Genomic DNA, 23315 nt, shown 5'->3' on the forward strand with positions numbered 1-23315 from the left:
AGTGTCTTTTGTCTTTCAGTTACATTTAGTTTAATAATTTAAACGTTATTTGACTTGACACAAATTCAGAATTAGCCTTATAGGAATAAGGATTATGATTCCATAAACTTCAACATTTCTTATCCATTATCACGTCTGTTTTTTGGCTTTGTTCATTTTCATATTTTCTTGTCTTTTATTTTAAAGTTTGTTATAATCATGTTTCCTGTTTTGTCATGTGATTCCCTATGTCCCGCATATGATCATGTCTTGTGCTGCATTCACGACATGTCGTAATTAATGTAATTCTGAGATGAGAACACATGACCTTTTGCTCGGAGCTGTTCACACCCTTGGACTCTACATCACTATCAGAGCCTAAACATAGCGTCTAATAAATCTGAGGTGGTCAGGAGGTACAAGTTGTAGCTCTTAGAAAATTCCCAGTTCCCAAGTTGTAATTACGAGTTCTACAAGGACATGAATGCTTTTTACAAGTTGGTATCTCGTAATCACGGTAATTATGATATGACGTGAATGCACCTTTGTGCTCCCTTTGCTTAACGTGTCTTGTTTTGATTGGTCCATTGCCTTTATTACATTCAGGTGTGTCCTATGTCATTAGTCCTTGTGTTTATATATAGCCTCATGTTTCCTTTAGACTCTTGTCTAGCTTTGTTTGTGTAACCCTCTGTGTTTGGGCCGCAAACACTCCCCAGCTCCTCCTGAGGCAGTGGCATTTGTTACAACTCCTCCCAAAGTGCTGGCGTCCACTCCTGAATGCTCTATGCTCTCTTTCACAGCCACGGAGATTGTCCATGAACTTTCTGTGCCCCCGTCACAGCCTTGTAAGCCATCAATGAACTTTCCGTGTCCCTTGCCATGCCTCCTGATCTGCTCCTCCATCATGGCCATCTGCTTTCTAGTGGTCTTCTGATCCACCATGATGGTCATCTCCTCCGCCGGCTCCAAACTGGTGGTTCCCATCACTGCTGGCTCCACCAAGGTTACCTGATTCTCCTTGGTCTTGTCCACTGGTCTACGTTCTATGGTCACATCCACTGTATCATGGTCCATGGACATCACTTCCACTACACCATGGTCCATGGGCCTGCTTCTGCTCCATAGTCCAGGTGCAGATATTTAGAAGTTTGTCAGAGTCACATTTCCTGTTTTGTCAAGTGATTGTGCCCCTGTGCCCCACATGTGATCATGTCATGCGCTCCCTTTGCTTTGTGTGTTTTGATTCATTGTCTTTATTATGTTGTACCCAAGTTTATTAGATCCATGTCGCACAGTGTGACCAGCAATGATCTTATAGGATTGCTAAAATCGTGCAGTGTATAGAAGGCTTTAGTCTCTTTAGTTTCTTGTCTAGCTTTGTGTGTGTAACCAGCTGTTGGTGAGTTTATCAAGTCTGTTTATGGTCATAGGCAAATTCTGTTCAAGTGTAGTTCTCCCATTCAGGTGCTCATGTTTGTTATGATCTAGTTCTGTTTATTTTTGTCATGTTTATAATTTATCATTACATTACACACATTTCATAAATTTGAATTGGCAAACTGTGCTGACATAATAATCTATTAAAAACCTTTTCAAACATTGACTTGAAGTATGACTCTATAGCTTTCATTATTGAGTGGTTCAACCCTCTAGTGGACTAAAAATATTACTTCAGTTACCTACTTAATTCAATATATGCCTGTATTCAGCAGAATAAAGAAATCCCTACAGGTTTTTAACAACTGGTGACAGAATTTTCATTTTTGGGTAATTTCCCTTTAAATAAAGTCATGGAAGTCTTTCAATAGCCTCCATCTACCCACCAAGTTTACCACCTCAGCAATGCCCTTTCTGTGATTGAGCTCTTAAAAGTTTGAAATCTAATTTAAAGCAAAAAAAAAAAAAAAAAAAAAAAAAAAAACCCTTTCAAACAATTACATACTTCTTGGCCAAGGTTCACAATTAAAAAAAAAAAATTTATATTATAAAACCCGTAATTATATGCCTAGGCATGGGGGCTCCTTTCAAGTGTCATGTGTGTCTAGTTACAGCTGATAAGATTAGGAGTTAGGCTGGTTTGGATCCTGTCAACTGAATGTTTAATGAAATAAGAATGGAATGGGTGAATAATAGAAACATGCTGCTTGTGGGTCCAGCCCTTTAATATCAACCAATGTGTGGCACATTTTAACCCAAAACATTTACATAAAATGCACCTTTCAGACATTAACAACTCGGTTGCAAATAATAACACATATCATCGTTCCCTAAATAAATACCAAACACATTCCTTTAAGTAGATAGAACCACACTCGCACACAGTTCCACATGTGTGATCATCTGTGGGATGACTGAGAGAGTATGTGCTTTGAAACTTGCATTCCTATTTCTGCCTCTGCTCACCGCAGGAATGACTGAAGAATGTTTTGGGAATGTTTGGAAAAGCTTATTACTAAGGTTAAACCATGGTAACCACAACGGATAATGTCCTGGTGAAAACTTAACAGTAGGCCTACCTTTTCTGTTATTTATTTATTTTTATTTTTTTTACACGCTTAGATGCAAATTTGCAATATTCGCTATCACCACTAGAGGTCAGCAAAACCCACAGAACTATAAACTGGATGCCAAGCGTAACAGGTCCTTTCTAAGGAACTAAATATGGATTTAAAACAAACAAACAAAAACTCGCTCGTTAAAACACTCGAGTGAAACTTCGATTTAATTTTCTAATTTTCCCACAAATGCCCTGATCATCATCATCATCATCATCATCATCATCATTTATTATTATTATTATTATTATTGTCATTATTAAGTGCACTATATAATATACGAGTTAAATAGGGCTCATTAAATAATACTTATTAAAAAAATAAAAAGAAAAAACTTTTAGCGAACTAACAAAAAGAGTCTTGTTAGTGAAGCAGTTATCCAGTGCACCCTCATCCCAGTGGAATGCGTTGAAGTGAGAGTCATGCAGTTCACCGGGCCTAGTCTGCGTAGAGATATTTACACGCCATTTAACACATTAAGGACTTTCTAAATTGTCATCGCACTACATTCTGTCTATTTCCGGGTGAAATCACAGCTCAGAAGTTCGGGTGTTTGTGGACTGTTGACAAAATAGCGGTTACGTGTGGAAAGGGAGGGTGTACAAAGCAAACAGGGAAAAAAAATCGAGCGATCGCTTGTTTCTCTCAGCCTGCTGAAAGAAGCAGGAAGCGAACTAGAGCTGTTCACCTACACCGTTTCGAATGAAAGACTGCAGTGGACATTTGAAGGGGAAGAGAGCTCAGCTTTTGCCTTCTTACTGTGATTGAAACCTGACCGGTATTTGGAGTTCAATCCGAGACGCGGACAGTTAACTTTTAACAGTTCGTTTCCGTGAATTCTATAGAACTGGCGTCGGACATTCCATTCCAGTTGGAATAACGTGTTCTAAAGGTGAGTGTTTTGCCCCGTTAAATGTTATATGTTCGACAATGCGTGTATTGTTTTGAATTGCTTAGCGTTTTTGTTACATTTTGTTACGATCTTGGCCAACGGCTTCTTTAAACCCCGGCGCTGCCAGCCTCACTATTCGTTTATTAAATCATTTGCAGTTGAATAAATGGGATGGCATGCTTAGATTGTAAACATTACACGTTATTCCTGCAGAGCGTTAGTTAGGAATTATTTTAGTGCTCCAAGTCGATTATTAGCCTATCGATTTCTTATTATAGACTTTGGGAAATGCACTCAATTCAACTTTAAAGTTATAAGTAGCCTATCAAACCGAGGTGCTTGACATCCAGTGTTAGTTATCGATATGGAAGAGATGGGGTTATAGCCGATGTTAGCATCCATTTGATTGATGGTGATTGCTTGCTTTATTACACAGAGATCTTGAAGTAATAAAGTTAGGAATCACAATTGTATTATCAAACAAACTCAAGATCGCAACGAACCGAACCATTGCGGCCATTTGTTAAAATATAGGGCAGGTTGGATGACACTCGATCACAAGTTTATTGGACAGTCCATAAAACGTGGTTTTATGGGAGAAGGAGCCACAACATAGGCTGTGTGACTGATGCGATTGCATAATAGTGGACTGAAGTATGACACAAACCATGCCATACAGACATGAGTAGCACACTCAGCCTCAGGGCACGCCCACAGGCCATTAACCTAGCTGCTGATGCATATTCCACATAAAACTGAAAAACACTTTCTGGATGTAGTTCTGGTTCCAGATAATTAAGAATCGATGCAGATTAATCAAGACTGTCTTTAGTAAGACTTCAAGGTGGCTGCTGCTAAAATCAGTGTTCCATAAATTATTCTTAATTAGATATGAGAAAATTCTGATTTCAGTAACATATTATCTAGAATTCAATGTAAGGTTGGAATTGGGAAATTTAAACCCAAGTATTCTCACTTCTGGCTTTGCCTAGAACAGGGCTAGTGTGCTAGAGTGTTGTTTAACCAAAATATTTATAAAAGGTCAATAATATTTAAAAATAGCATCTAATTTAAAGAATAAGTATGACAACGTTTGCTTTTTTTTATATGTATGTACACACTATTAAATGTGTCCAGTGTGTGTGACTTTCTCACACAGTCCGGAATTGTATTGGTTTAGATGTAAGCTATCATAGTGTGCATACGTCAACAGCCTGTGTTCACACACTCAGTTGAATGAGGCCCAAATATTTTTCTTTCTTTTTAAGAATAGAGTACACCACTGTATGCATAGTCTATGTTAGTTGATGAGAAAGTGAAAACCTAAAACAAATATTCAGTGTCTGACAAAAACAATGCAAACTTCTGAAATAACATGTTAGTCATTTTGGATGAACCGTTCCTTTTAGACCATCCCTTAATACATATCCAGGGGCTGTGGTAACTGTACAGTAATTTGTGCCAAAATAGCACAGAGTTATTGTTACTTCATTAAAATTTGAGCTTAGGCACTTCTCAAAAATAACTACATGGCATTCTGATTTAGCTGTTTAATGTTAAAATGAGATGCCATATTCATTTTTTATTTTTTTTTTAATTTACTTATTTTTTATTATAGCAATAACTGGATTAACTATTTTGGCAGACATCATGATTACAACAGTGAATTTTAGTGTGGGATAGGCATGGAATTGTCAAGCAAATTAAATTACCATAAGATGATTGTAACCCTTCAACTGAATCATATGTGTTTGATGTTTTCAGAGAGAGTTGAGACCATAGTTTAGAGTTAAAAGTAAAACTAACATTAACAATCCAGGACTGAGGCTTATTTGTGTGTGTGTGTGTGTGTGTCACTCTGTACCCTCATGATCCATAAGACATGAAACATGAAAGGTCATCTTTAGTCAGATAACATTTACATTTACATTTAATCATTTAGCAGACGCTTTTATCCAAAGCCGACTTACAAATGAGAACAGTAGAAACAATCAGATCAACGAGAAAACAACAACGGTATACAAGTGCTATGACAAGTCTCAGTTAGTCTAGTACAGAACACGTAGCCAGGGTTTTTTTTTTTTTTTTTTTTTTTTTTTTTTTGGAATATGATAGAAAAGAAAAAGGAAAAAAAAAAAAAAGGTAAGTATTAGTTAGTTAAGTGCAGGCGAAAAAAGATGAGTCTTTAGATGTTTTTTGAAAATGAGTAAAGACTCAGCTGTTCGAATTGAGATCGGGAGGTCATTCCACCAGCTGGGAGCAGTCCAGGAAAAAAGTCCGTGAGAGTGATTTTGAACCTCTTTGGGATGGCAACACAAGGCGTCCGTTCACTTGCAGAGCGCAAACTTCTGGAGGGTGCATAAGATTGAACTAGTGAGTTTAGGTAAGTTGGCGCCGTGCCAGTGGTCGTTTTGTAGGCAAGCATCAGTACCTTGAATTTGATGCGAGCGGCTACTGGTAGCCAGTGTAACCTGATGAGGAGAGGAGTAACATGGGCTGTTTTTCGGCTCATTGAAGACAACCCTCGCTGCTGCATTCTGGATCAGTTGTAGAGGCTTGATAGTACATGCAGGAAGGCCCGCCAGGAGAGCATTGCAATAGTCCAGTCTGGAGAGAACAAGAGCTTGGACAAGAAGTTGGGTGGATTGCTCTGACAGGAAAGGGTCTAATCTTCCTAATGTTGAATAAGGCAAATCTACAGGACCGGGTCGTTGTAGCAATATGGTCTGTGAAGCTTAACTGATGATCCATCACAACTCCTAGGTTTCTGGCTGTCCTGGAAGGAGTTATGGTTGACGAACCCAGCTGTATAGAGAAGTTGTGATGAAACGATGGGTTAGCTGGAACCACCAGCAGTTCAGTCTTAGTAAGGTTGAGCTGAAGGTGATGGTCATTCATTCAGCTAGAAATGTCACTCAGACAGGCTGAAATGCGAGCAACTACCGTCGGGTCATCTGGTTGGAATGAGAAGTAGAGTTGAGTGTCATCAGCGTAGCAGTGATAGGAAAAGCCATGCTTCTGAATGACAGATCCTAATGACGTCATGTAGATGGAGAAGAGAAGCCGGTCCAAGTACTGAGCCTTGAGGAACCCCAGTAGCAAGTTGTTTGTGACTTAGAAACTTCACCCCTCCAAGACACCATGAAGGATCTATCAGACAGGTAGGAGTTAAGCCACTGGAGTGCAGTTCCAGAGATGCCCATCTTTCTGAGGGTGGATAGGAGAATCTGGTGATTAACAGTGTCAAAAGCAGCAGACAGGTCCAGCAAAATGAGCACTGAGGATTTTGAAGCTGCTCTTGCCAGTCGCAGGGCTTCAGTAACCGAGAGCAGGGCAGTCTCAGTTGAGTGGCCACTTTTGAAGCCAGATTGGTTGCGGTCCAGGAGGTTGTTCTATACAAGAAACACAGAGAGCTGGTTGAACACAGCTCGTTCGAGTGTCTTTTGCAATGAATGGAAGAAGGGATACCGGTCTGTAGTTTTCTAGAAGTGCTGGATTTAGAGATGGTTTCTTCAGCAGTGGGCTTACCCGAGCCTGCTTAAATGCTTAGGGAAATGTTCCAGAGTGAAGAGAGGAGTTGATAATGTGAGTAAGTGAAGGTATGACTGAAGAAGAAATCGCTTGAAGGAGGTGAGTCGGGATCGGATCCAGTGGGCAAGTAGTAGGATGACTGGAGAGGATAAGTTTGGAAACGTCCGTCTCTGAGAGTGGAGAGAAGGAGGAGAATGAGCGAGCATTAGTCGTTGTGAAGTTATCCTCAGTCTGCGGTGTGGAGAATTGGTCACTGATGGTTCTTGTCTTATTTGTGAAGAAAACTGCAAAGTCATCAGCTGTAAGAGTCGATTGAGGAGGAGGTGGAGGCGGGATTAAGAAGAGAAGAGAAGGTTTTGAAGAGTGTCCGAGCGTCACAACAGTTGTTAATCTTGTCGTGGTAATATGATGTTTTAGCAGTGAAGACGTTTGCAGAGAAGGAAGAGAGGAGAGAACTGATACACACTGAGGTCGGTAGAGTTTCTTGATTTAAGCCATTTCCTCTCTGCAGCCCTGAGTTTAGAGCGATGTTCACGGAGTACATCGGACAGCCAGGGGGCAGATGGGGTGGTGCGTGCTGGTCTAGACGACAGTGGGCAAAAGTTGTCCAAGCAAGAGGTCAGAGTGGAACAAAAATTGTCCGTAGCACTGTTCGTGTCCAGAGCTGAAAACTGCGAGAGTGAAGGAAGTGAGGATGCAACCACAGAGGATAGGCGAGATGGAGAGAGTGAGCGTAGGTTCCGTCGAAAGGTGACCCGCGTTGGAGCGTGTGCCGCTTCAGGAGTAAGTGCTAGATTAGCAGTAATGAGGAAGTGGTCTGAGGTGTGCAGTGGAGTAACTAAAGTGTTGTCCACTGAGCAACAGCGCCTGTAGATGAGGTCCAGTTGGTGGGGCCCGATTTTGTGAGTCGCTGTAGTAGAGACTCGCTTAAGATCAAATGAGGCGAGGCAGAGTGTTGAAGTCAGCAGCCTGGGGTTTATCTAGGTGGATGTTGAAGTCACCAAGCAGTACCAGAGGAGTACCATCTTCAGGATAATTTGATAGTAGCACGTCCAACTCCTCCAAGAAGTTTCCCAATTGACCTGGGGGACGATAAAGACCCACAAAGTGGATTTTAACAGGGTGGGTTACAGTAACAGCATCTGATTCAAATGAACCGTTATCTGTAGGTGGTGGTTGAAGATCAAATTTCCAATCTTTCTATATAAGGAGACCAGTACCTCCACCCCTCCCAGTCGTACGAGGGTTGTGGGAACAAGTGAAATGAGTGGAGAGGGCTGCGGGAGTGGCAGTGTCCTCAGGTTTGATCCAGGTCTCAGTCAGTGCCATGAGGCTGAGACCAGAATGAGTAGCAATGGAAGAAATGAAGTCTGCTTTGTTAACAGCGGACTGGCAGTTCCAGAGACCAACTGGAATAGAGAGCGTTGGAGTAGAGGTCAGAGGGACAGGCCTTAGATTTGTCAGGCAGGCCTTCCTTTGACGTACATAGCGTGCTCTCCGAGTGTTAGTAGTGATAGTAGAGATCTGAAAGCACATGGTGAATACAAGTGTCCAAAATAAGTATTTGAGGACGAGCTGTACAAAAAATGAAGGGGAGAAAAGCAATACTCAAGTGCCCTGTCGGTGTCCTTGCTCGGTGGAGTCGCGCAGGTAGAGTCGATGGTCTTTACACTCGTCGGTCTTCACACGAGGAGGCTTCACACGAGGGCTGCCGCGACCGCTGCCGCGGTGACACCTACCACTTATATATTTGCCTGATTACCTGTGATTGAAGTCAGCTTGTCACGCCTCCCTATTTAGCAGACCGAAACTGTCCAGTCCCGCGATAGGCAAACGCAAAAACCAAACGCCACAATTCACACGTATTTACCAGGGTAAGACACACAGTAATTAAAGCAAAGTTTCCCTAGCAACGATGATCACGCAGTAGTCTAATGAGAAAACGAGGCAAAAACACTTACAAACTGCTGTCCTTCTCTGTCGCTCGACTGTTTTCTCTGACAAGCGCTGACAGAACAGCTCTTTAAGTACTTTTTACCGGCTTACTGGCTATTGTCACGCCTCCCTATAGTTTATTAGTGTGTGTAGATGTATGTTTTTGTGAGTCGAGTTCCCTGGCCCTCACCCAACTACATGTGACAAGAGCTTCAGAGAGACTTTGGTGGCAGACTGTGATGTCATTAGTCAGGGGACACAAACACTTTGGGATGCCCACACACACTTGCTCACAGTCAGAAGAGAGGTCACTGTGGTGACGGGCCATGAATGGGCTGATTCTCTCAGTCATGTGAGAGCACAGTGTGTGTGTTTGTTTTAGCGGTGCAGGAAAACATTTTTCCTTAGAAATGAGAACAAACACACACATATACCCCCCACCCCAGGGCTGACTGTATGGTTTAAAGAGCAGATTATGTATGGGAGAGCCAGTTAGCATTAAAGGGTTACTCCATCCCAAAATGAAAATTTTGTCATTAATCACTTACCCCCATGTCGTTCCAAACCTGTAAAAGCTTTGTTCGTCTTCGGGAACACAATTTCAGATATTTTGGATGAAAATCGGGAGGCTTGAGACTGTCCCATAGACTGCCAAATAAATAACAGTGTCTAGGTCCAGGCAAAGTATAAGCATCGTCAGAATAGTCCATCTGCCATCAGTGATTCAACTGTAACGTTATGAAGTGATGAGAATACTTTTTGTACACAAAGGAAATTCGTGTACAAAACGTTACAAAACTCATTGCTTCATAACATTACGGTTGAATCACTGATGGCAGATTAACGACTTTAATACACAGCCGTAGTTCACTGACAAGCTAAGCTATATCGAGTTCATTATTGAAGATGAATCGCCTTCGATAATGAACTTGATATAACATAGCTTGTCAGTGAACTACGGATCTGTGTATTAACTGCCGCTCCATTTGAAAGCAGGTGATGGGGATTTACCGCTAATCACAGAACCTGTTTTACTGACGAGATGTGCATGATCATATAGTTCAATATATTGTCCAGCCCTACACTGTAAAAAAAAATGTGTGTAAAATACCGGCAGCTGTGTAAATTTTACAGTTGATAATTGTTTGTTGTTTACGGCAAATTACTCTTAAATAAAACAGATATAATGTAAACCTGTTTACAGTAATTTACTTTAAAAATAGCAGCTGTAAATGTAAACTTGTTTTACAGTAAACAACTTTAACAAATAACAAATTTACTTTAAACCTACGTACAGTCTATCTCTGTAATAAATACAATACAACTGTATGAAATATTATAGTATTTTATTGTAAAGTTCAGTTTTACAGAAAATTACCGGCAGCTGTGGTTGCCAGAATTTCACTGCAAAAAATACAGTACAACACATAAGTTATTACAGTTAGTTGCCATAGATTTTAAAGTCAACAGTCAGTCAGGACATTGTAAATTACTAAATGAACTATTAAATACCACCCATTGTAAATCAACTCACAGACTATCATTAATAGACTTTATAAAGAAACTGTTTTTTTGTTCTTCTTCATATAGGCACTGTATTATTATAATTAGAGCTGATCCAATAACTTGTTCAGTATACTCACAAAGTTGAGTCTTGGAAAAAAATGCATGTGAACAAAAAAAAATAATGAAAAAAACATCAATAATAAACACCAACCATCGAAACAACCTCTGGTTGAACAACTGTAATGAGTCCACACTTGACTGAAGATATGGGACAGTGTCTGTTCAAAAAACTGAAAACGTAAAGGTTGCATTGTCTCATGAGGACTCAAACGTAGTCATTGTGGACTTGCATAATCTCTCTGCAGGAAACAGACACAAAGAGAAGTTAGTTAGATACAGCCCACGAGCATTATGACTACAAAGCGATAAGTCGTCTTTTGTTGAACTGAATTCTAATTAACGCCACTCTGATAATCAATAGGCTATCAGGGCAAAAGCTTTAAAGAAATCTCAGCACCTATCACATGCATTTGCTTCACATCTGTCAGGCTGCAGCCTAAATACACAGTTTCCTCCACTTAAGCAATCCGACAATCATCATATTTGATACAAATCATCAGATGACACCAGTTACCAGCCAAATACATAAAGGTGGTGAAAATTCACTGAACTATACCATTACTTACCAATTATCCTTAAGACTGGTGTCTGAATTACTGGCTCCAGACTTATTGAAGAGAGGTGGGACATAGTCTCTTTCAGACAGGTAACAATGTTCCAAAAACTGGAATTTTGAGCAGGTGTTGTCATGTTCATTGTGTTTTGACATGATCCTCTCTGCAAACAGAAAAAAAAATAGATTTTTATTTGTATGCTGTTAATAGACATTATTCACAGTGCCATCTTTGATTTTTAACATGATTGGTGATCTACAAACTTTATACAGGTTTTTACAGCAGATGCCACTGAAAACATGGTAAGCCAATCCCTCACAGCCTCGCTTTTATACCCGTCATGGCGTTGAATAAGGTGTATTAATGTTTTAGAAAGGAAATCGAAATCGTCAGGTCACACTTACAAAAAACAATCATACATCTGAATCAGCCAAGAAAACTGCAGGTGACGGTATGTCTAGCAATATTGCCAAACTGATATTCGTCCAAGTGCAAGACAACTTTAGTAATATGATATTAAAAGTTAAGAATCTGAACAGAGAAAGTACACCAAGATTGTTAAAGGAACACGCCGACTTTTTGGGACTTTAGCTTATTCACCGTATCCCCCAGAGGACCATCCTGCCGCAGCACAGACATCATATATAGAAAATCCACTGAGAAAAGCTGCTCTCGTGGAATGAGCTCTAATTCCTAAGGGCGAAGCGAGTCCGCGCGCCTCATAGGCTAAAGATATAGTCTCCACCAACCAATGGGAAATGCGCTGCTTTGTGACAGCATGGCCTCTATTTTTGTGTCCTAACAGACAACAGCTGGTTGGACTCACGCCATGGAGCTGTTCGATCTACATAAGTCTTCAGCGCTCTGACAGGGCAAAGTCTCAGATCTCCTAACCCCGCCTCTGCAGGGGGTAAAGCCTCCAAGACCACTTGCTGAAAGTGAAAAGGGTTCGAGGCGACCTTAGGGACATAATTAGGCCTCGGTCGCAGCAGTACTTTCACAAACCCTGGTGAAAAGTCCATGCACAAGGGCGAAACAGAAGAGCCTGTAAATCCCCAACTCTCATGAGGAAGGATAAAGCCACAAGAAGAACTGTCTTTAAAGTAGGATTTATTTATTTTTTACAATTTCCAAGGGCTCAAACAGATGTTCTGATAGACCTTGCAACACAATGAATTAATTCCATGAAGGAACTCGTGCAGGGCGGGAAAGGCCTTACCCGTCGCAAACCCTGTATAAGCAAGAGACCAGCGGATGATGGCCCACTGAAGTACCACCTATATATATGTGGTTAGCTGAAAAGGCTGCCACGTAAACTTAAAGAGTGGCTGGTGTTACTTCATCAGAAAAACGGCCTTGAAGAAACTCCAGTACTGAAGCCACGGGGCAGTAAACTGGATCTAAATTATGAATTCCACATCAGGCAGTAAACTGTTTCCATTTGAAAGCATAAAGCGTCTCGTAGAAACTGCCCTAGAATTCATTATAGTCTCTGTGATTCCAACTGAAAAACCAGGACATATTAACTCACTCCGCTCAGAGGCCACGCCAACAGCTTCCATAGATCTGGCCTTGGGTGCCAAATCATCCGTCGTGCTTGCGATAGTAAGTCCTGTCTGAGGGGAATCTCCCACTGAGAGCCCGCAACAGATTGACCAGATCCGCAAACCATGGCTGTGTGGCTCCACGCTGTCCAGTCAAATTCTGGATAGCACTGCTGGAATTAGTCGAATTGGAGGAAAAGCATAAGCTGGTCCTGGGCCAATCGTGAGCTAACGCATCGAAGCCTAGGGGCGATGGCGGGCATAGGGAGAACCATAGCGGGCAATGCGTAAAAAAGCTGTGGAAAAAAAAGACACGAATAAGTCCACTTTCGCTTCTCCAAATACTTGCCATATAAGGCTACCGTTTGGGGGTGCAACCCCCATTCCCCTTGCTCCAGCCTCTGTCTGGAGAACAAATCCGTTCCGAAGTTCAAGTACCCGGGGACATGAACCACTTGGATCGACAGAAATCTGTTCTGAGACCGAAGAAGAATAATCCTCGCCAGCCTCCACAGGGGGTGAGAGCGTAATCCTCCTTGCTGATTCAGATACGACACAACCGCTATGTTGTCTGACCTGAGTAGTACATGACCGCTGATCAGCAGATTCAAGAAATACTGGAGAGCTAGAAAAACTGCCAGCAATTCCAACCTGTTTATATGCCAGCCGCATTGTGTCGCCGTCCATGCTCCGTGAGCTGGGCATCCTTGACAAACAGTTCCCCAACTGGTCAAAGATGCGTCCGTCATGCCAGTCTCGCGGGAAGCACGAATCCCCAGCTGAACTCCAGTTTGAAGGAATTTAGATGACATCCATGGTTTTATCGACATAACACACCTCTGTGCCACCGAAATCGTACAATGCGGAAAACAACGGGGTGAAATGTTTTGGCTTTTCGTCCACCACTGAAAATGGGTGCATCTGAAGCAAGCCCAGATGGATTACAGGGGATGCCGCTACCAGGGCTGCACGATGTCTGAGGCACAGTCCAAGTGCTATGAAATGGCGCAGGTATAACGTGAGAGACTGAACGCACGGGAGAGATAGTCTTGTTATCATCATATTTTTTTTACAAATATAGCAGCTGTAAAACCTGACTCCATCTGAGAGGGGTGTACTTTTATAGCTCCTATTCCCAGCAGAGATGGCATCTCCTGCCGCAGCACCACGATTTCCTTTGGTTTAACAACCATGGGAAGATTTCCGCGGCAAAGAGGCGGGCCTTTCTGAACTGAATGGTGTATCCGTGACGAATTGTGCGTAACACCCAAAGTGAAAATGCCGGGCAAGCGCTACCCTGCGGCCCGGAAAACGTAGTGGTTTCCAAGCCTCCGCCTGCAGCGTTGCCACATGCATTAATGTCAGAGCACAGAAAGCTCACAGCGTCCGTAAGCAAGGAAAGCGCATGTGTCAAAGTCACTTCGTTGTGTCTAATCCTGAAGCGTAATCCAACAAAATGAACATCGGGCCCCGCCGCTAGCGTGATTACGGCACCTTATGTGGGCCGTCATAAACGGGCCGTCTTAGTCAGCCTCTTGTGCTGTCCCTCAAACTCTGAAGGCTGGATTGTGCAGAGTTTCTGAGGGGGCGCTCAAGTGTTTACTCATCCAGGTGTATTTATATATATATATATAAGGTATGGGTCACGATTTTCGAATATTCAATTAGTCGATTTAAATACCGATTATCGATTAGGCTGTGCGATTATTTTCTAAGGATGTGAACCGTGCCCGAGCGCGTCTTACCCCCAAAGCCCGGTTCGGTTGACTAATGTGATCGCTCCGTGCCACGCACGGAAACGGTTAGTTGGAAGAGGTGGGCCAGAGCACGGTTCAGTTTAATCAGGGCACGGTACACATGCAGTGTGAGTGGTAATGCGCTGGAGCAGGGAACTACTGATACGTGCAGCACTAATACGCAAACGCAATAGATTTATGAAGCCCCGGGCCGTATGAAGCCCCGGGCCGGCCGTGTAAGGCTCGATATTCCTCCTCGGTTTGGCGGGCCCATATAAGTACTACCTACTTTTTTCATGGGAGGTAGCAAACTCTGACAGGGTATCAGAGATCGACAGAACACCGGCCCGGAAAGTGAAGAGCAGTGTGAGCACAGGCCAGTGGGGGAAGGGAGACAGTGACAACGTACCACCAATAACTGTAGAACTGTCGACATGCTCATTTTTTTTTTAATAAAAATATGAAATAGGATATTGTTATAAATACAGACGTTATAATTAATGTTCAAATTAGTGCCATCATTCAGGCTGTTCACAATATGTTTTAGCGCGTACTGTGTTTTATGATATTCTGTTTTAGCACGTAATGTGTTTTAAGCCTAATATTCATGTCTGAATTCATCTGTTCTAATCTTAAATAATCTGTAAACTTTTTTAAAAAATGCTATTAATGTACATGCTCATTTTAAAAATAGAAATGTCCTAGGCTCCTACAGCCTTGTGAGCAGTTGATAATAGACGGACGTTATGTTAATAGCTAAGTGCCGTCAATCGGTTATGTTATATTAATATGTTTCAGCAATCATACAACCATCAATTGGCTTGGGTTAGGATAGACCTTTCTCTAATGAATTAAACAGTTTGTCATCATACAGATTGAAAGCCTGAATAGTCTCTCTCCCTCTCTCTCTTTTTATGGGTGTGTGTTTATGCGTGCATGGGTGCATGCGCGGGAGGGGGGCGATTATCGACTACTAATCGAATAATACACAGCGATTATTGATTATTACTTTTGCTTGAAATGCACATCCCTAATGATTCCACCAAATAAGCTTAGCTTCATAATTATTTATTATGAAAGAAAATGAATGCATATTTGTCATTTTAACTGAACTTAGGACTGGTGGTGGTGCTTGAGACATCGTTGGTCATTCAGTGTTGTTGATCATTCTGTAAAATAATAATAATAAAAATTATAGAGTGGTGGAACTATGACGTCACTTTGTAGGCATAAACCCGGAAGCAAGTTAGCATTTTAGCACTTCCGGTTCAATTGTCCCAGAGTCAATGGGGTTTTTTGAAAGGGAGTTTGATTACATTTCCTAAAATAAGGTCCGTGGTTAACACAAGCTCAGAATAATTGAAATGTTAAATAATAATACTAACTTGAATTTTTAAAACAAATCCCAAATCAAATAAAAAATTATACAACTAAAATAAATCTCTTCATATAAACAAAGGCTTTGTCTGTGCTCTATATAAAATCAGAGGCAACCATTTGAATTACTATCCAAAAAAAAAGATGTTAAATACATGTTAATCGGATTGTATAATTTAAAAATTTGAAGCAAAAACAGAATAGTCTGATTTTAGCTTTGTGAATGAGACGCAAATGTCACTTTCTGACAGCAGGTGGCACTAATGGAACACCAGGTATTTAAAGGCTGCTGCCCTTTAAGACGGATCCAATATAATAATGTACAGGAGATTTCTTTCTCTACTGTATATGTTCACTTAAGACATAACTGACTGTGTTTACAAGAATACTTGCAGAGACCATTATTTTGAGATAATTTTGTGTGTATGTGTTCATTCAGAAGCAAGGATACGCGAAAGAGGAATCAATTATGTGTACGCGCATTGTCTGGAACGCGGCTCTCTGTGTGCGCTTTGAATGAGTTTAAAATGCTTGAATGTTTAAATCAGACAGGCTTAGAAACAAGTGCAAATAATCAACTACGATCCGTTTCACCCCTACAAGCAAGTGAACAGCGCAAATCAAGTTAGGAATTTTACATCACTATTCAATATAGGCCGTCGGACTGATTTTGGTAGCCTGACTGGGAAACACAATAGAGCTCGGGTGTAGATGCTATGGAATGGTGCATTGCGGGTAACGGCGGCCATTTTAGAGGCAACGCAAAGCCGGTTTGTAATAAGATAATAGTGTAGCCGGCCGGTCTCCAGAAAAAGTTTTGGAATGTGACAAAAAAAGTTGGCTATACCATATACGGACAAACTTAATAATGAAGCCAAACAACACTACTTTAAAAAAAAAATTAGGTTATAGGCAGAATCGATCCCTATGAACTGGTGTTGTCACGGTACCAAAATTTCAGTATTCGGTACCAATACCAGTGAAAATCCACAGTTCTCTTTACCAATTTCGGTACCAAAGCCAAACACAAAAACAAACAAATAAAAAAAAAAACAACTTTTATCAAAAAAAATAAAACCAATGGCATTCTTTATACTTATTTACAATTGTGTTTAAAGTTTTTTACAAGTAATATAATTATGAAAAACAGTAAACAAGTTTCACCCAAATTTAATTTGTCTTTTAATTAATGAAATTTAAACAAATTTTATATTTTGTTAAATAAAGGGGATTTGCTATTAAAATTAAAACATGGAAGAAATATTGTGTGATTACTACTAAATAATAGTAATATTTCTAGCACAATGCCTTTATGTAAAAATGAACTTTTATTTTGAGGGTTGCAGTGTTTCCCACAGCCTTACACTCTATTTGTGGCGGCACTCCCCCGCCCCCATATATACATATATATGCAAATTCATTTTCTGCCAGCAGGAGGCGCATTAAGAGCGGGAGAGATACAGGATTCTCCAGTAATGGCTGCAAAGCAGCGCTGAGCTCACAAACGCTGCCTTATCAAGCATTACATGCAAAATGAAATGAAAATGAAATCGAAAATTTTCTAATTACAGTCGGTTTCCTTCTGAAATACAGTTATATAAAATCACTTGCATCGGTTTTTGGTTTTGAAACGTGCAGTGCTCATGTTTATTCAATGAAGTCAAAGCCTTTTGGAAAATCTATTTGTGGTGGTCAGTTTTGATATTGTGGCAGCCCGCCACAAATAAATCAATGTGTGGGAAACCCTGGGTTGCCATGAATACCTTTAAATTGGCATTGGTTTTACTCAAATGAAATGGTAAAATGCTTGTGAAGTGACTCAGAACAGTTCTGGTGATGTTGTTTATGTATTTATGTCCTTATTGAGACGGTAGATGCTGAAATTACTGCAAGCGTCACGCGCTTCAGTCTAGTAAACAAAACCGCACGTCTCTGCCATTTATTCATTCACACAGAGATGCGCAGAACATGCAGGATTCATATTTCAACCAACTTTTGTGGCTTAACATTTACAGATACTGGTCCATATGGAGATTTGATTTGATTAATTTATGCTAACTTTGAAAATTCCATGACTGTCCATATTAAAATGTAAGTTTCATTTTCATGACTGGATTTTGAGATTCCGTCCGCATTTTCTGCTTCGTGGAAATCATAGTGCTGTATGCGTCACATCTCGCACACACGAACGTGCGTGTCACTCAAACATTCAACAGGAGGTTCTCGCACCCCGTTGATCGGCGAGGCATGACCCTCTCTAACACACAGCGCTCCCACTCGTCCCGTGAGCTTTCTGAATACGACCCCTGTACACAGCTCCGCCCTCTGTGTCTTTTTGCGAGCGCATGGCAATCCATTCCGGGGATTTTGGTTTGGTTGCAGAACGTTATAGATATCAGCTACACGCTTCAGTTTCGGCACAGACCACCCCGGTTCAATGGCGTGGTCATGTCGACAGTTCCGGCTCACAACGAGCTGGTTCTGAGGCAGGAAATTCTCAATCTCCTCACAAAACACGCGATAGAAGTGGTCCCGCCGAGCAAGAGCCAAAATTTGGCTACGTGCCTAAATCGCTCTTGACACCATTCAGAGCGCAAGTGGTGGCTCTTTCTGCTTTCTCTCCAGAATCGGAGACTTCATTGGACATCAACCCGAGTCAGGTGTTGTGTCCGGTGAGGAATTTACGACTCTATATCAACCGCACGGCTGCGTTTCGGCAATCCGAGCAGCTGTTTGTATGCTTCGGAGGCAGCGCCAAAGGACAGCCTGTCTCTAAACAACGATGGTCACATTGGGTGGTCGACGCTATTGCCCTGGCATATTCTAGCTGTGGTATGGAATGTCCTATTGGTGTACGAGCACATTCGACAAGGGCTGTCGCCTCCTCGTGGGCGTGGACTAAGGGAGTTTCTATCAAAGTATCGATGAGTACAACCCGTGGTTCTTCCTGCAACCACTAGGCGCTTGACGGCGCTGGTGGTTTCAACCAGGTCCTGTAGGAAGAGGTTCAGACTGTAGCACCTCTATGCGGCTATTCCCTATGTGTGTTATATTGTGCCCGGCATTTCCGTTCACATGCTTGTTGCACTGATTTGCTATAAGCTTGTATGTGTTCACAGGACTGTATGTTTTTTATTTGTATGGCGTTGGCGCTGCATCTCTCTCAGAGACCTGTTGTCAGACATGAATTCTAAGTAACCTGATTGGATCCCCATACGGGAATCTACATCCAATCCCCTCAAGGCATGTCGCAGGGTCGTATCTGATTGGTTGGGGATTAATTTTTAGTGTCTACAAGAATTATTCATGGTAGCTCCGCCGAGTCTGAGCCTTTTTACTTCGCTGCTCCCACGGTGTTGTTCTATACAGTCCCCAAGGCGTTAATGTAACCTCGGTTCCCGGAGAGACGGGATTGAGACATGGCGTTAGGCCGCTGTGTTAACTGCTCAGGTCTGCTGTACTGTCGGTTCAGTCGGAAGATTCTGAGTTTATGCCACCAATACGGCGCATTATATAGTCCCCAATCGCCGTCTCGGCTGGCATTGGCCAGTGAGAGCTGCAACTTCACTGGCGTTGTGCAATAGGATTTCAGGTAGGTTACGCCTCTTGGTGATTTCAGACACCAAGTCTCCTTGTGTTTTTTTCCAAGTAGGAAAATGGTGAAAACTAATATGATTCATGAGGCGTTTGCCCTGTCGATCATGAGACCGATTATAGCAGTTCACAGTACAGCAATACTGAACCATTTTCCAAAATTAATGACCAAATGACCAACGTTACCTACTGCCTACTATACGTTATTATACAGTACATCTACTTCCGTACCGCGATTCCTACAATGCATTGCGACTTGACGTAACGATCCCGACCTCTATAGTCCTGGGACGTCGGACTAGTGATTTTGTGAGCCCTGTAACAAGTTGCTAAATGGGACTACAGGCATTTTCAGAGACATTAAACGTCATCATGCCGAACAGTTGATCAATTTATAGTATTATCCAATTGTACTATAATTAGTACAATTAATTGTAGAATAACCAATTAATAGTTTCCTGCATTTTATATTGTTGTTCGACAATGTTTTTTGCTTTGACCCGAAATGCAACCACAAGTCTTCGGATAGAAAATGCTCGTTTTTTCGCTTGTTTCCTGCTGATGTGGAGACTGGGTTCATACCATAAGGTAAACTCATATTACGATTATCCCCATGTAAAAACCACATTAACAGGCTTTACGTGGTCACGGTGAAAGTGAAACTTTAATTGTGCATAGTGCTTAAAGCCACGCTAAAATTAAATGTTTACGGCCACATGAAGCTGTTAGAAAGCAGAAAAATTTAGGATTTTCTAGAAGCAATGATAAAATAACATTTTGTGTAACCACCCTAAAAAAATTATAGCCAAAGTGTGGTACTTTATTCACTAAAATAAATGTAATCTTACCATATCCAAAAACTTGCTCAATCTGCTGTTTGTCTCAATTTAATAGATTAAATGCACTAGAATTTTTATTGAATACTGCGTGGAGACACATTTTTAAATTAAAATAGTCATATTAGTCAAGGATTTACTGACTTTTAATGCACCTTATTTTGAAATATACAGAAATACTAGCTTTCATATGTGCTTTAGTTATTATAAGTTATTATTAATTATTTTATTTACTATTTGTTAGAGATGGGCAATATGAGCTAAATTTCATATCACTATTTTTCACACTGTCCAGGCAATATCGAAATCATATTGCAAAATGAGAAAAAAAATTACAGGCAAAATGTTTTAATCTTATATAACTACTAAAAATGAGGGATTGGACATAGACCTGAAATCATCAATGATGTAGACATTTGTGCTGCTTAATATTTTTGAGGAAACTATTATTGCACGATTCCCTTAGTTATGAATCTTTGAAATTGTTCTTTGTGTCAGAGCGCTGGAGCTGGTCAGAAATAGAACGGGGCATCAGTTTAACTTTACTGTGATGAATTTGTTGCGTCACATCGCGCCTCATCCACAGCAGAGAACATCACTGGGTTCTATTTGCTTTTGTCTCGTCTGGTGTAGACGCTTATAGCAGAACCACATGGCTCCCTGAAATACAACTGATTCTTCAATCGCACCATCTAGTGGTCTGTTATTGATACAACTACAATTTCTACAGCTGATACCGGAGCGCTCATGCGGGAACTGTGTAATGTTGAGGTAATTAAAATTACGCAGTGTAGTCTTTATCACACTATAGAGTTTATTTTTATTTTTTGCATTGTACTCTGCCGACTGTATACTGTCCCTCAGTTTAAGAACCACTGGAGCAGGCGATTTGTGCTCTATTAGTTTGGTCTGTTACGATAGTTCTCGGCCCCACCTCACCCCACTCATCACATTTATATTTAATCTTCAATCAGATTTTTTTTCTTTCAATTATCAGACATTAAAAGAGGTATCTAAGGTCATAAAAGTGTAACTGGTTAATCTAAAACCACGTATCACACACATGAATTACTACCTTGTAATTGTATTTTATTATATTTCAAAGCACATTGTTTAGCACATTAATGCCAAAGAAAATTTAAATGTAACAAACGTGCATTTGTTGTGTAACATAAGTTCTCTTTTGCCTACATAGGCTACTGTCCAATTATATTTTCAAATGACACAAGAAGTGGGCTTACATGGTAAATGGGCATGGTTCACTTCTTTTAAAGGTTACGGCTTTGTCAACGTGTAGTAGATTTGAAAAAGAAGTGTTTCTGTTGGGTTGCATCAGGGTGTTCTCAGTAGTCATAAAGCCTTGTTAAAAGTGTGTGCCACTGGTGTTTCAGGAGAGGACCAATTGCAAACTCATTCAGGTCTGGTATAGGGCCTTCATCTGTCTCTTCTATCTATTTCAGTAAGCATATGTGCTTAAGCCTCTTTTCAGCACATGGTTGCGGCTACCAGATAGCCTACAGTATAATGGATCATTGTCTCTTCTCTTTTATGCACTTACATAATATCTTATATGCACTCACATAATAAATCATTTTCACCATCATCATAAATACTCACACCAATGCGTATGCACATACTCACACTAGGGGTTGCACAGACTAATCGATTAGTCGACTTCAGTGCTCTGCCATGACGCTTTAAGCTTGATGTCGACAAGTCGCTGGTCCTATAGAGGGTGCAACAGGATAATAAATCTTTGAAGGACTTCCACATTTACGCTTCGTTTTCAAACAGTTAAAATGACACACAAATGTATACTCCGAATTCTCCACAAGACGTGTGATTATATTACTGGATGTTCGAAATTGAACGGGAGAATGCACATTCTAAACAGCTTATTGTACAGGTAAGTTAATCCCTGTTCTAATCGAATGCGCTGCTGCACTGTAACGCACATACAGAATCGTTCAACGCTGTTCTGTGGTTTCTCAATAAAATAGGTTAGAAACTGAAAAGTTCTAGCATATATTTCTTAATAACTAAATCCCACAGCGTCACTACTACTAGAGAGACGATGTCATGTAGAATTTACTGTGCTACTTTATCTGTATCTGATTTAAAACAAGCAGAAATCTGTGAGAAATAAAACGACCCAAAGGCAAAAGAACTGATAAAAATGAGTTATAGGAGCAATGGCCATGTGGGCAGCGCTGTGTCATATGCCATAGCTGTGCACAAGGGGTTTGTCACAGCTCCAAACTTATTTGTTCATTAATGACGTCATCAGCGACTAGTCGACTTTGACTCGATTTTTATCACATAAAAGTCTACTTTAAAAAATCATAAGTCATTCAACCCCTAACTCACACACCTGTATGCACACCTGCGTACTTGTGAGAGGTGCTATGGTGAACAGAACACTGAGCATGCCTGCACTTGGAATTCTACAATTCTGTGCATACAAGTCAGGACATGTTAAAGAATTCAGTATCGGGAAACAGGAAAGGAGGGAGTGAAACACCAAGAGGAATAGATGGAAGAGAGGTAGAGAAAATAATGGAGGGAAAGTGTGTTAAAGCAAATGAATTATTGATTCATAAATGTCAATCTTTATAAATGTGAACAGATGTTCATATTTAGTCTGAACTCTTCTGGGAAGTGATTACAAGCATGTATGTTATAATGCTTGCTTTGTGCTTATTTGCATGTGCCTTTGTAGGTAGAGGCTAATCTTTGTAATGCCTAATTCACACTACAGGATTTTAAGCCCTATTTGCAAAGTAATGAGCTCGCTGACAGGTTGTGAAAATTAGTGGGTGATCGGAGCTCGGCAATCTTTATGTGTGAACTACTCAACACATCAAAGAGGCTCGCTGGCGCATCACTGATACCTCGCAGATGCCAAATGAATATCTAGCATGCTAAATATCTGGACTGGTTGGCCGACTCAACATCATGTGGTGTCAGGTGTCGCGACGAGCTACGGTCAGTGAGAGAGCAAGGCATGGGTTGAGGTCGGTCAGAGAAAGAAAAACAGCAGCAGCAACATGACTTTAAGAAAAGTTTGGAGACCAGAAATGGATGACAGAGTTGTTGTCAGCTCATGTAGTGTGTGACCCCCTGATCCCAATCATTTACGTAGTGTTGCGTAGT

General features: G+C 41.0%; 1 protein-coding gene across 3 annotated transcripts in view; it reads left to right on the forward strand.

Annotated features, from left to right (window-relative positions):
- The first annotated feature begins 2906 nt into the window (after positions 1-2906).
- The window catches only part of LOC109103345 (phosphatidylinositol 4,5-bisphosphate 3-kinase catalytic subunit beta isoform-like), a 91488-nt gene continuing 71079 nt past the window's right edge, over positions 2907-23315 (forward strand). For 2 of the 3 annotated variants that reach the window (XM_042722496.1, XM_042722497.1), the window contains exon 1: positions 2908-3429. The gene's annotated coding sequence lies outside the window, so the exon portion shown is untranslated. Of the gene's footprint in view, positions 3430-23315 lie in introns of all 3 variants that reach the window. The other variant, XM_042722498.1, reaches the window with a different exon arrangement.

This window comes from Cyprinus carpio, chromosome B4 (assembly GCF_018340385.1).
Source record: "Cyprinus carpio isolate SPL01 chromosome B4, ASM1834038v1, whole genome shotgun sequence".
In the NCBI taxonomy this organism is placed as follows: domain Eukaryota; kingdom Metazoa; phylum Chordata; class Actinopteri; order Cypriniformes; family Cyprinidae; genus Cyprinus; species Cyprinus carpio.